The following is a 15,823-nucleotide window of genomic DNA, read 5'->3' as shown; positions in this document are numbered from 1 at the left end:
TCAAATAGTAATTGTTTTTACAAAACATTTCCAATCCGTTTATCATCAAAGTGTCCCAAAATAGATCATGAGGATGAGGAGCGGTACGGTCACGCCTTCGCCTTCCCTCACTTTCCTGAAGTACCTGAAACAATAAACTGAAAATGTAAGCCCGAGGGCTTAGTGAGCTACCCCCAAAATACCAATACCATACTGACTAAAGCCACAACCAAAACGATCAATCAAACAACGTACATACTGGGCCATTGGCTGGACTGGTCCGCCCTACTGGGCCTACAGTCTATCTGAATCTATCCCGAGCCTTCGGCATGACTGGTCCGCCGCGTGGGCCTACAGTCTCCCCGGGCCGCTCAGAGAGTGTGTTGGCCTTCAGCACAAAGCAGGACCACCTCAACCCAACCAACAAGCAACTAACCATGTACGCATACAATCATATACTGGCATATACACATAGCAACATATCTATCTCATTGACCATCAATCATAGAGTTTCACTCGTAACTAGAGTATCAACCTAACAGGTCACTAACATACCGATCCTTACGGATCATAAAGCATACCCTACTATCTATCCTGATTCCGATCTAACAGATCCGAATCATATGTAGCATACCATAACAATCGATCTAACCGATCTCTAGTATAGCAACCATCCTAAATAGGATGAATTCTAACAAAGCAATAACATAACACCCATCCTAAACCAGGATGAAATCTAGCATGGCAATAACAAGAAACCATCCTAAACCAGGATGTAAATCATAAAGAGCCGGCCTTGGTGCCGTAGACCCTATCAATATAGTGAGGATAACTGTAACGACCCAATTTTCACGTCCAAAAATTTTGTTTTTAAAACGTTACTTTAGAAAACATTAATAATTAAAAACATTGTTGATCAAACCACATCACAACGTAAACCATTTCTAAAAGCCAAATCATACAACCAATCGAAATATCATAGTACAAATCCCAGAGAAATCTCGTAAATGCGGAAACCAGTGTGTGTGCATGATGTGCCGCTACCGCGCCAGCTCCTTCCCCTTTGATGAAGAGGTACCTGAAACCAAAACTGTAAACTGTAAGCACAAAGCTTAGTGAGTTCCCCCATCGTACCACATACCATACAACACATATCATACATACTGCCAGGCTATTCTGGGGTGCCTGACTACCCGGTACGACCATTCTGGGGTGTCGTCCTACCCGTGTCAAGCCATTATGGGGTGCTGACTACCCGTGTCAAGCCATTCTGGGGTGCTGACTACCCGTGTCAAGCTATTCTGGGGTGCTGACTACCCGCCGGTCCTGACAACCGATCCTCGGGGACTATTTCACCCCCCATACTGCTACTACTATCACATATCATAACATAACATATTATCAGACATATCTGGGGTGTCTGAACTACCCTTCGGTCCTAACAACCGAACTCGGGTACTGCTCCCCTCCTACTACCTCTAACTCATGTAACAGATCATGCTAGCATATAAACATAACATCACATACTATCAGACGTATCTGGGGTGTCTGACTACCCTCTGGTCCTAACAACCGAACTCTACTACTATCACATATAACATATCATGCTAGCATATAACATATCAGGTAGTAGCAAACCTAGATGATATCACAGAGACAATCATCTATCATACGTCTCCTACTGGTGGGTCGGTATTGTGGCCTTAGACCCACTGCTACTGGAAGGTAACTCACCTCAAAGTAGCTGTTAATCTGATCGGGAACTGACTGTCTACTACTGCTGCTGCTGCTCCGGAAATCCTCCGGCTATAATTCCCACAACATACTCAATCAAACACTGCTAACTGTCCTTTGGGTAAAATGACCATTTTACCCCTGATCATGCCCTAAGTCAAAGTCAGAGTCAACTTTCAGTTGACCCGACTCGCCGAGTTGGCTCTCCAACTCGCCGAGTCCCTACCCAAACGATTGTCCTGAATCCCGTTTCTACTCGTCGAGTTAGGCGATGACTCGACGAGTTCTCCTTCTAAACTGATATTCAAGTCCTTCATCCTACTCGCCGAGTTGTATGAACAACTCATCGAGTTCATCTTCATCCGATGAACACTTATGCTAAGACTCGCCGAGTTGTATGAACAACTCGCCGAGTATGTTCTTGATCTAAGAAGATTGCCTTGAACTCGCCGAGTCAGGGCATTGACTCGCTGAGTTCCTCCATGGATGAGTTCGGCTTCCAACTCACTGAGTCACACCCCGTGACTCACTGCTCACACTCGACACTACGAAAAAGGGGACAACTTGAAGACTCGCGAGCAGACTCGCCGAGTCAGATGAACAACTCGCCGAGTCGTTGCCATGCAATTACCAAATACGCGGTTTTGCTCGATTCCAGTCCATGCCATTCACAGATCTGGGTTCCTAGAGCATGAATCACACGTAAAGTTTCCAACTTTACGTGTAGATATTCACCAATAAGGGTTTTAGGGTTCAAAATGCACCCAAAAGGGTAGATCTAGGATCTTCATGCAATGTGGGTCCATAAAGGCAACAGATCTGAGCTCCTGGAGCTCAACCATGCCTAGATCTAAAGGTCAATCAACTTATTACGGATTATATTGCACATACAAGCTTGGGGAAGGGCTCAAGAAAGACTTAATGGAGTAATAAGCATAGAAACAGAGGGAAAATGGGTTATACCTCAAAGGAACCACTGAGAGAACACTAAGATGCTTGGTTTCCTTCCCTTCCTCTTGATCTACTCCACTTCTTTCTCAAAACCTTCAAGAACACACAATAATTCTTCAAACTCTCAAGGAAATAAGCTTTGAACGAGGGTTAGGGGCTCTGAGGGTGAATGGGGGCTGGCTTGGGGCGGATATGAGGCTTAAATAGGGTGCAAACCCCTGAAACTTAGGGTTTCATCCAACAACGGTGACTCGCCGAGTCCAAAATATGGACTCGCCGATTCGCCAACTTAAACATGTCCCGGGTCCTGTCTCTACTCGGCGAGTTGGACCTATGACTCGACGAGTCCAAGGCTAAAAATGGAAAATACTCAAATAAGATTTACGTACCAGGGACCAGGTGCTACAAATCTCCCCCACTTATTTTAGACTTCGTCCTCGAAGTCTGCTGCTAGATCCTGAAACAGCTAGGGGTAATGCTCCATCATCTCGTCCACCGGCTCCCAAGTCCATTCTGAACCCTTGTGGTGCTGCCATTGCATCTTCACTAGCTCCACCCTCTTGTTCCTCAAATCCTTCGACTTCCTGTCGAGGATTGAGACTGGGCGCTCAATGTAATTCAGGCTGTCATCAACCTGAATATCCTCTAACGGAACTACTGCTGAGTCGTCCACTAGGCACTTCCGCAGCTGAGAAACATGGAAAGTGTTGTGGATCTGGCTGAGCTCGACTGGCAGATCCAGCATATACGCCACCTTTCCCACCCGGGCTACAACCCTGAACGACCCAATAAACCTCAGGCCCAACTTGCCCCGCTTCCTGAATCGAATGACGCCCTTCCAAGGCGACACCTTCAGGAGAACCATATCCCCGACCTGGAACTCCAGGTCGGATCGGCGCTTGTCGGCGTAACTTTTCTGCCGACTCTGAGCGGTCTGAAGCCTGCTGGATCCTCTCGGTCATCTTGAGCACCACTTCGGTGCTCCCCATGACTCTCCGGCCTACTTCACCCCAGCATATCGGGGTCCTGCACCTCCGACCGTACAACATCTCGAATGGAGGACGGTCAATACTCGCGTGGTAGCTGTTGTTGTAAGAGAACTCGGCCAATGGAAGATAAGTATCCTAGCTACCACCGAAGTCTAGCACGCATGCCCGCAACATATCCTCCAGAGTCTGAATGGTCCGCGCTCAGACCATCTGTCTGCGGGTGAAAAGTGGTGCTAAAATGCAAACGAGTGCCCAACTCGTCATGAAACCTCTTCCAAAACCTGGAAGTAAAACGCACATCCCTGTCCGAGATAACTGATACTGGCACCCCGTGCCGCGCCACAATCTCCTTAATATAGATGTCGGCCAATTTCTCGGCCGATATGCTCTCCTGAATTGGGATAAAGTGAGCACTCTTGGTCAATCGATCCACGATGACCCAAATCGAATCCACTCCACGCGCGGTCCTGGAAAGCTTCGTGATATCTTCCCATTTCCACAACGGGATGTCCAGCAGCTGCATCTTGCCATGCGGTCTCTGATGCTCGGCCTTGACCTTCTTGCAGGTCAAACACCGCTCAACGTACCACGCCACATCCCACTTCATGCAGGGCCACCAATAATCTGGACGAAGATCCCTATACATCTTCATCGCCCCGGGATGAATAGAGAATCGGGACTTGTGCGCCTCCTCCAACAAGATCTGGCGCACACCTCCGTGATACGGCACCCACACCCTACGGTGTAGTGTCAATAGTCCTCGGCTATCATAATCGAAGGAGGAAACTTGACCCACCACACGCTCGCTCTTCTGATGTTCCTCCTTGATAGCCTCCTGTTGAGCCTCTCGAATCTGCTCCAACATAGGAGTCACTACGGTCATCCTCATGCAGATATCCCTGATCGGCACCGCTTTGCGGCTAAGTGCATCGGCCACCACGTTGGCCTTTCCCGGGTGGTAAAGAATCTCACAATCATAATCCTTCACCACGTCCAACCACCGACGCTGCCTCATGTTCAGATTCGGTTGATCCATGAGGTACCTCAAACTCTTGTGGTCCGTGTAGATGGTACATCGAACCCCGTAGAGGTAATGTCGCCAAATCTTGAGGGCAAAAACCACCGCCCCCAACTCCAAATCATGCGTCGGGTATTTCGTGTAACGCCTGTGTTTCGGGCTTGCCATTTGTAGCAATGTAATAGTCTAGGTTAACCTTTGTAACCCATTTTGAAGTAATAAGATTGTATTATTTGAGTATTTTGTGTTTTGTGCTTAATTATGTGGTTTGATTAATTAAGAATAAAAATAAGCGTCAAAATTTAAGTGTAAAATAAACTTAATATCTTTGGTTAGTGTTGTAGTATTTGAAACGAGGTTTCCGAATATATATAGAACGCCCAAATCTGACTTCGTATGAGAAAGTTATGATTTATCGAAGTTCCGGCTTAGCGATATACAGCCTGTTTTACTCGATTTGAGATCGAGCGGTTGTTAGCCGAAGCAATCTAAATGAGAATCGAAGATCTCATTGTTGGTATTGAAACGATAAAAAGTTAGGCGAGAACGGACGTCAAACGAAGAAGTTATGAATTTATAACGAAAGTTTCTGTCCCGGCCTATTAAAAATAATTAATAAAAATAAAGTCAAAATTAGCCGACGGAGTCTAAACGAAAGTTGTAGAGCGTAGTCTCACCTTCGCGTGGATATAAAGAACGTCGAAAACGGAGTTCGTATGAAGAAGTTATGAATTTCCGAAGTTTATTAATCATTTTGTATTTATTTTTAATTCAAAATTCGGAAGCATTATCCGAAGGAGTCACCGATCTGATCCGAGGTACGCCCCGCGTACTCGAGTACGCCCCGCGTACTCCGAGGGATGTCGACACTCGCACTCGAGCACTTCGGATACGTAAGCAATGACGTTTTGGGCAGTACGCCCCGCGTACTCCGAGGCTCCAGCCTCCTATAAATAGGATGCGAGGGTTCCGGGTATTTTTGCCAATTCCCTCTCGTTTTCGTGTCGAAGCTCTGCGCAAAAACCCCCGAAGCTACCCCGAAGCCCCGGTATCATACTCTAGCCCCGAGGCAAGTCCCGAGATCCCGAAGATCCCGAGAAGCGCGGTTCCCGAGTCGAAGCTCTGCCCGCGAGAAGTTCGATTTTCGAGGAGATCTTCCAGATCTGCTGAGGAATACTACTTTTATAAGCCGTAGTGCTGTCCGATCATCTTCTGATCAAGTGAGTGTATACTAACTTTCATAAACACAATAATAATACGAGTTTGGTTCGAGTGTATTAAGAGTATTGTTGTTTATAAGTGTGAGTGTGTAGTTATTTCTTCTAATACAATAATACGAGGTATTTTATATAAAAATACGTGCTATGTGTATATATTTGGTTGTGTTATGTGTGAATGAGTATTCACTCTCTTCTATCTTATAGATCTGCTTATTTCTTTATGAGATATGTGTTATGTGTGTGTGTGCCTCATCTGTTATGTGATATATGTGTTGATTAAAGCATGCTATACAGGTTTTCTTTAAACTATGTATACAAATGTATATTTTTATCTACTAATATGTTGGGTAGAACATGGGTAGACAGTTGGTGTGTAATAAACAGATGAGAGGCCTCGTTGTTGTTTGATTGAGTCATCTAGCGGAGTTTAGATGACGACCACTGGCTATTCTAGACAGTCTTGTGGAAACATTAGCAGGTTCGCCACCTGTAGGTGTTAATGAACTTGGGTGTTCATTCGCTGTACTCCATCCCCCTCATGGTTGCCTTATTTGACTTATATTGCTGAGGTACCCCCGAAGCATGTGTTGTCACCCCGATGAAATATTCTTAGACTAGGTCCCTTATGTTAGTTGTTTTAGGGACATTAAAGTGAGAATAACGGGAATGGGTAATCGGGTTATTGTTGGTTGGTGAAAATTAAATATGATATTTATTGTGGGTTGAAAACCCTATATGCTCACCAGGCTCCCAAGCCTGACCCACTCAGTTTTAAATTGTATTACAGGTAGTGGCGGAAGGGCATGAGATGGATGAACCATCAAGTTGTTTTGTTTACAAGTCTGCATATGTTTATATTTGTTATATGACTTGTAATGTATTCGTTTATGCTTATTGGTCTGAATCGGAACATGACACCCCGAGTTTTGATTATAATGAAAATACATTTCTTTTATGAAATGCTTCGGTAAACAATGTTTTATCATGTTTTGTTTTTGGGAACAAATTCCGCAACTCTTTCAAATCAAAAGGATTTACTCTGAAAATATTTAAAAGCATAAATGAAAATCGGTCTTTTCTGGCCGAGATTTTGGGGATGTCACATTTCGCCTCGTGAGGCTTGAGCTGCCTCGAGGCGTAGGCAATGACATGCCCCCTCTGCATCAGTACCGCGCCTAGCCCTGAAATGGACGTGTCACAGTATACCACAAAATCCTTTATGCCCTCTGGCAGGGCTAAGATTGGCGCCTCACACAATCTCCGTCTCAGCGTCTCAAACGCCGCCTGCTGCTCGGGTCCCCACCGAAAGACCACGACTTTCTTCGTCAGCCGCGTCAGGGGTACGGCTATCTTGGAGAAGTCCTGAATGAATATCCGATAATAGCCTGCCAATCCTAGGAAACTCCGAATCTCAGATGGAGACTTCGGAACCTCCCACCTCATCACGGCCTCGACCTTGGCCGGATCGACCAGAATCTCGTTCTGGTTGACAAGGTGTCCAAGAAATTGCACCTCGCGCAACCAAAACTCACACTTGGAGAACTTGGCATACAAGCTCTCCCTCCTCAGGGTCTCCAATACCTCTCTCAGATGCCCCTCATGCTCTTCCTATGTCTTGGAATAAACCAAGATGTCATCGATAAGGACTATCACAGACCGATCCAGCATCGGTCTACATACGCGGTTCATAAGGTCCATGAACGCGGTAGGAGCATTGGTGAGTCCAAACGGCATCACCACGAACTCATAATGGCCATAGCACGTCCGAAACACGGTCTTCTGCGTATCCTCCTCCCTGACCCTCATCTGATGATAACCCGAACGCAAATCAATCTTGGAGAACCAAGGTGCTCCATGAAGCTGGTCAAAGAGGTCATTAATCCTCAGGAGTGGGTAACGGTTCTTCACTGTTACCTTGTTCAGCTCCCGGTAATCTATACACATCCAATGCGACCCGTCTTTCTTCTTCACGAACAAAATCGGGGCTCCCCAGGGTGAATTACTCTGTCGAATGAATCCCTTGTCTAACAGCTCCTGCAGTTGTGTAGACAACTCCTGCATCTCAGGAGGAGCCAACCGATACGGTGCCTTGGCTATCGGAGCCGCACTAGGAACGAGGTCAATCCTAAACTCAACCTGTCGCTCCGGAGGTATCCCAGGAAGCTCCTCAGGAAAAACATATGCGAACTCTCGCACCACCGGAACCTCGCTCACCGTCGCCTTACCCGCCTCCCGGGTATCCATCACGTACGCGACATATCCTGCGCATCCCTGCTGAAGGTATCGTCTAGCCCTCGCTGCCGAACAGACTGTAGGTCCACACTGTGGCCTCTCGCCATGAATCACTAACTCTCCCCCACCTGGGGCCCTGACTCGCACTAGCTGTTGTGCACAATCTATCACCGCCCCATTGGGGCTCAACCAATCCATACCTATAATCACCTTGTTCCCACGCAACGAAATGGGAACCAAGTCTACCAAGTAGCGCTCCTCAAACAAACGCAATACGCAATCTCGAAACACCACCGATGCTCGCACCGATCGATCATCAGCAATCTCTACCTCTAAAGGGCAATCTAACTCGCCCGAAGACTCATGAAACTTCTTGCTAAGCGCAAGGGAAACAAATGTCGGGATGCACCCGAGTCGAACAACACCTAAACTGGGATGTCGTTCACATGGAACGATCCTAATGCATACATATACATACGGAGCTATCATAACATCATAAAAATAAAATAGAGGGAAAGAATCATACCCGTCACCACATCGGGTGCGGCGCGTGCCTCCTCGGCGGTCAGCTGGAATGCCCGGCTCCTCACCACTAGAGCCTCTGCCTTGCCCTGCCGGCCATCTGTGATCCGCAGGGTCGCTGGAGCTGGCGCCTTCACTGGCGCTGAAACTGTCAACTGGGGGCAATTGGCCTTCTTGTGGCCCCTCTGGTTGCAGTGGAAACACAACAACTCAGACGTCTGAATAACTGCTGTCGGAGCAGTGCAATCCCTGCTAAAGTGCCCAGACTTGCCGCACTTGTAGCAGCCTGATGATCCCAACCTGCACGCCCCCTCGTGCGGCCTGCCGCATTTCCTGCAGCGGCTCGGTCCTGTCTGGCCTTTCGGCCTACCATCTGATCCCTTGGGCTTCTTCCCCGAATCCCCTCCTGTCTGTCCCTCCTCTGACTTCCGTTTTCGGATGTGCTCCAAATCTATCTCCCTCTCCCTCGCCCTGGCAATCATGGAGTCCAGGGTGGGGCAAGCTGAAAAACTAACGTGCTCCCGGATATAGCCCGGAGCATGTCATGATAGCGGGTCCTCCTCATGTCCTCATCGCCCGCATACTGGGGCACCAACAGTGCCCTCTCCTGGAACTTGGCAGTGATCTCCGCCACAGTCTCCGTCGTCTGTCTCATGTCCAAAAACTCCATGGCCAGCTGTTGAAGCTCAACAGCCGGCGCAAACTCTACCCTGAACCTGGTCACAAAGTCCGACCAGGTCATAGCCTCGATAGCTGATGCTCCCAACGAGTCACCCACTGACTCCCACCAATCTCGAGCTCGGTCTCGTAAACATCCTGCTGCATACCTCACCGTCGACCCCTCGGGGCAGAAGCTAGTCAACTGTGCAGACTCGATGTCTGCAATCCATCGCCTGGCAGCAATGGGGTCTTTCACCCCGTAGAAATCCGGCGCACCACTTCCCCTGAAGTCCTTAAAGGACAGCGTGCGAGATCCCGACTGGCCAGATGCCATGTCACTCTTGAACGCCCTGAGGCGATCCTCCATCAACTCGATGATCCCTTCCTTGATCGACCTGAAGATAATGGGAGTCGACTCAAGGATACCCCTGGTGATCTCTGACGCGATGAACTCGCGTAGTCCCTCATCTACCGGCTCAGAACCTGAGCCCGAACCTGACCCCTCTCCTGAACCGCCATCTATCGGCCTCGATCGAAGTACCACCATTCTGCAATACATAATACAATCATTAGTGATACTGATACTTCCTGAGGGTTCACTGCTACTTACAAGTTCCCTGGTCTTATCTTGGCCTTCCTTGGTTCGGGTACGAATCCTCTGCTTTCAGTAGTACGGGCCCATACTACCTTCCACATCTATCCGTACCTTCTTCAAGGAATGCCTCGACTCCACCAGATCCCTTTCACTACTGCTGATCACTGCTATACTCATCCTAGGCTTGCCCTAGGGAAATCTCTGATTCTACTCTATCCAGTCCTCAGCTGCTGCAGGTCTCCTTGTAATGCCATTTAGCCATTACCCGAACACCATCACATGTGACGAGGCTCAGATAAACCTTCGAGTACCCGACTCGTCCCTACAACGGTTGGACTCAAACAAGAGTTGCGTAGTAGGATCAAATCCGACACTCTAAGATAATTCAACCTTGATCACATGTGACGTGGCGTATTCGCCTAATGGCTAACTCCCATTATTCAAAGTCCCACATAGCACGAAGCAAGCAACATTCAGACAAGGGTAACAATCTCAATCAACTCTATCTGCTTACAGGAACTGCACTAGCATAAAATGCTAAGCTCATATTACCAGGCATAACCTAATTAGGTTATCCTACTCGCTGTCTACTCAATACTAGCATGCAATTCTCATACAACTGGAACACATAAAGCAGGCACATAAGGCATCACTCCTAGATCCTTAGTCCTATTCTAGCATGTTGTTCTACAAAAGCTGATAAACATAACATAAACTTGTATGGGTACGTTGGGGAATACTTACTTGAGCTCGGCCGGTCGCGCACATCACACACTTCGTTCTTTCTCGAAACTCTTTTCTCAATCTTTAGAAAACATTTTCTTTTGGAAAATCTTTTAATCCCTTGATTTGAGTTCAGACACCCCCGAAGGTGTGTCTGAATCCCCCAAACCAGGGCTCTGATACCAACTTGTAACGACCCAATTTTCACGTCCAAAAATTTCGTTTTTAAAACGTTACTTTAGAAAACATTAATAATTAAAAACATTGTTGATCAAACCACATCACAACGTAAACCATGTCTAAAAGCCAAATCATACAACCAATCGAAATATCATAGTACAAATCCCAGAGAAATCTCGTAAATGCGGAAACCAGTGTGTGTGCATGATGTGCCGCTACCGCGCCAGCTCCTTCCCCTTTGATGAAGAGGTACCTGAAACCAAAACTGTAAACTGTAAGCACAAAGCTTAGTGAGTTCCCCCATCGTACCACATACCATACAACACATATCATACATACTGCCAGGCTATTCTGGGGTGCCTGACTACCCGGTACGGCCATTCTGGGGTGCCGTCCTACCCGTGTCAAGCCATTATGGGGTGCTGACTACCCGTGTCAAGCCATTCTGGGGTGCTGACTACCCATGTCAAGCTATTCTGGGGTGCTGACTACCCGCCGGTCCTGACAACCGATCCTCGGGGACTATTTCACCCCCATACTGCTACTACTATCACATATCATAACATAACATATTATCAGACATATCTGGGGTGTCTGAACTACCCTTCGGTCCTAACAACCGAACTCGGGTACTGCTCCCCTCCTACTACCTCTAACTCATGTAACAGACCATGCTAGCATATAAACATAACATCACATACTGTCAGACGTATCTGGGGTGTCTGACTACCCTCCGGTCCTAACAACCGAACTCTACTACTATCACATATAACATATCATGCTAGCATATAACATATCAGGTAGTAGCAAACCTAGATGATATCACAGAGAAAATCATCTATCATACGTCTCCTACTGGTGGGCCGACATTGTGGCCTTAGACCCACCGCTACTGGAAGGTAACTCACCTCAAAGTAGTTGTTGATCTGATCGGGAACTGACTGTCTATTGCTGCTGCTGCTGCTCCGGAAATCCTCCGGCTGTAATTCCCACAACATACTCAATCAAACACTGCTAACTGTCCTTTGGGTAAAATGACCATTTTACCCCTGATCATGCCCTAAGTCAAAGTCAGAGTCAACTTTCAGTTGACCCGACTCACCGAGTTGGCTCTCCAACTCGCCGAGTCCCTACCCAAACGATTGTCCTGAATCCCGTTTCTACTCGTCGAGTTAGGAGATAACTCGACGAGTTCTCCTTCTAAACTGATATTCAAGTCCTTCATCCTACTCACCGAGTTGTATGAACAACTCGCCGAGTCTGTTCTTGATCTAAGAAGATTGCCTTGAACTCGCCGAGTCAGGGCATTGACTCGCCGAGTTCCTCCATGGATGAGTTCGGCTTCCAACTCACTGAGTCACACCCTGTGACTCACTGCTCACACTCGACACTACGAAAAAGGGGAAAACTCGAAGACTCGCGAGCAGACTCGCTGAGTCAGATGAACGACTCGCCGAGTCGTTGCCATGCAATTACCAAATACACGGTTTTGCTCGATTCCAGTCCATGCCATTCACAGATCTGGGTTCCTAAAGCCTGAATCACACGTAAAGTTTCCAACTTTACGTGTAGATATTCACCAATAAGGGTTTTAGGGTTCAAAATGCACCCAAAAAGGGTAGATCTAGGGTCTTCATGCAATGTGGGTCCATAAAGGCAACAGATCTGAGCTCCTGGAGCTCAACCATGCCTAGATCTAAAGGCCAATCAACTTATTACGGATTATATTGCACATACAAGCTTGGGGAAGGGCTCAAGAAAGACTTAATGGAGTAATAAGCATAGAAACAAAGGGAAAACGGGTTATACCTCAAAGGAACCACTGAGAGAACACTAAGATGCTTGGTTTCCTTCCCTTCCTCTTGATCTACTCCACTTCCTTCTCAAAACCTTCAAGAACACACAATAATGCTTCAAACTCTCAAGGAAATAAGGTTTGAACGAGGGTTGGGGGCTCTGAGGGTGAATGGGGCTGGCTTGGGGCGGATATGAGGCTTAAATAGGGTGCAAACCCCTGAAACTTAGGGTTTCATCCAACAGCGGTGACTCGCCGAGTCCAGAATATGGACTTGCCGAGTCGCCAACTTAAACATGTCCCGGGTCCCGTCTCTACTCGGTGAGTTGGACCTATGACTCGCCGAGTCCAAGGCTAAAAATGGAAAATACTCAAATAAGATTTACGTACCAGGGACCAGGTGCTACAATAACTCACCTCGCAGATGTCGATTGACATGCAAACTCCAACTATCGGATCACTTGACACCGGCACCACCACCTATAACCATGGCACAATATACTCATAAGTTCTTATTCTTATGAGACACCCCAAAACCTCTTAGTAATTCCTGAACAAGGTCAGAGTCCTTAGTCAAGGTCAACAGTCCATGTTGACCTCAACTCACCGAGTGCACTCAGCCACTCGCCGAGTCCGTGGAGCACATTCCAGCTCGCCGAGTCATCGAAGAGACTCGTCGAGTTCCTTCGACTCCCGATAAATCCTTAAGGTCCACCCGTCGAGTTTCCTCCTTGCAACTCGACGGGTACACACGCATGCCTATCCAAGGGAAAAGCCATCCGACTCGCCGAGTTGTTCTTCAACTCGTCGAGTTTTATGGTGATCTTCATCGGACTCGCCGAGTTGTTCATCCAACTCGTCGAGTTCAATGACCATCTTCATGTGACTCGCCGAGTCATCCTTGAGACTCGCCGAGTCCATCCAGTCCTCTATCCATACAGACCTGTTTTGAGCCATGCAGTGGCTCCAAATCACAGATCCAAGGTTCTAGAGCATACTTACCACGTAAAGTTGCAAACTTTACGTGCATGCAAGGTTATAAAGGCTCCAAATGTCTATTTTAAGTTCTTAATGGAGCTTCTAGTCCAAGAGGGACTCCAACCACAACCAGTACAACAACTTTATGACTCTAGCATCCAAGGAGGGTCCAGATCTGAAGTTACAACTTCAGATCTAGCCCATAGCTCAACATCCCAACTTGAAAATCCATAAAAAGCCCTAGAATCAACCAAAGGGAAGAAAAAGGAAGTAAAAATAGTACTTTGATACCTTCAAACGTTGCTAGCTGAGACAAAACCCGCTTCCCACTCTTTTCTTGCTTCAATTTCCTTTGCACTCTTAGCTTCCTTCCTCCAAGATCCTCTTTTCCAAGCTTCAAACCCACACCAAGGCACACACACACGAATTAGGGTTTCAAGGGTTCTCAAAGACTATAAGGAGTCCCAAAGGAGGCTAAGGCTCCTTTAAATAGGGGTGCAAACCCCGGGATTTAGGGTTTTCCACTGCCAGCTCCTACTCTCCGAGTCCCAATAGTGGACTCGCCGAGTAGGTCACTAACCACACATTCTCACCCCGCTGCTACTTCACGAGTAGGTCGACCAACTCGTCGAGTAGAGCTTTATCCAGAAATTCTTAATTAATTAATACCTGAGGATCGGGGCGTTACAAAGTCCTAACTACTCATATGGGTCCATAATCAACAATTATGATCCTTCTAACATCATTTTTAAGTTTGGCTCAAATAAAATTCTAATTATCTCATAATACTTATCGTTGTTATTTAATTATCCAAATTTAATTCTTCTATTTAATTATTTTATTTTATTTCGAGAATAACCCCAAAGCTAATAGGCCTAAAATGCAGATGTTAGAACTACAAACTCCAACATATTCGACTCTTTCTCTCCCAACTTTTACATCAATACTTGTACATTAAGTAGTTTTGATTATTTTGTTAATTAGGTTTGTAGTTTTTAGTTAGTTTTGTATTCACTTTAAAACTAAAAATTATATAGTTTGGGAGGAATGAATTTTAATGTGTGATGAGATGGATGGGTGGAACTTGGAAGTTAGAGGAGAGAGAAAAACTAAAATGACAATTAGGTGACAAGTAGGTAAGGAAGGGTGAACATATGGACTCCGTTCACTCTTACCCTTAGGTGTCATGAAAATATTCTACTATTATAAATGCTTTTAGTGTTTTCCATAAGTTGTTGTCTTTGTATTTCCTATTGACCTCTTAAAGTGAAAAATCAAAGTTTCCCAATGCATGTGTTCAGGAAGACCCAAAAGGAGGGGTGAGTTGTGTCGGGTTTCTTAAGAATCAAATACACTATCTAAGGTAGCATAAACAATCATAAGATTTACCTAAGTGTACATGCAACCTAGAATCTAGGTTTTACTAGTTTTAGCAACGTACTTTAAAAATCAACAAAAGAAAGGAATTACTAACCTCTTGATTGCTTGATTATGATATTGTGATTGCCTGTTAGTCGTTATGGATGAAGAATCCAACATAGCACCCCTCTAATGAAGTCAAAACCACAACACCAAAAGCAAAATGGAAGAAACCCTAGTTTAGGGTTTATGTAAAATTCACTAACCCTAAGAGAGGGGTTATCAATTTCATATACTAAGAGAAAGGCGAGAGAGGTGGACGATTTCTAGGAGAATAACCAACTCTAGGGGTTTGACCTGTAACAATCTATTTATAGGCAGCAAATAGAATCCTAAAACGATTCAAACTCTAGGGGTAAGTAATCATTATCTGATTCAAACATGTCATATCCATATCCAGAGAGCGATGCCATCTCAACCCAACCATCCAGGGTTTGTTGGCCTCCTGCCTCAACCCAACCACCAATATGTCGACATATGCAATAGATAAACAATAATTAGCAAGTACAGGTAATCATATAGAGCTACCAATCTAACATGTCACTACAACATAACATAATATATACCAGGATACATAACACAACCTAGTGGGCCGACATTGGTGCTTTTGACCCACGAGTATAGTAAGGAAAACCCACTTCACAATCTGAACAATAGCTAAATTGATTACTGCTCCAAACACTGGCTTAACGGGTCAACTGAAGCCTAAATCTACTACTCAAAATACCCCAAAAGACCTAAAGTCAAACTTTGTCAAAGTTAACGGTCAAAGTCAAAGGTCAACCTCCAGCTGGTCGCATTGTCGTGGACATCCTTGGCCACACTGTG

This window comes from Lactuca serriola, chromosome 7 (genome assembly GCF_051521515.1).
Source record: "Lactuca serriola cultivar US96UC23 chromosome 7, Lser_US96UC23_V15, whole genome shotgun sequence".
Lineage (NCBI taxonomy): Eukaryota > Viridiplantae > Streptophyta > Magnoliopsida > Asterales > Asteraceae > Lactuca > Lactuca serriola.
Note: the sequence above shows the minus strand (reverse complement) of the source record.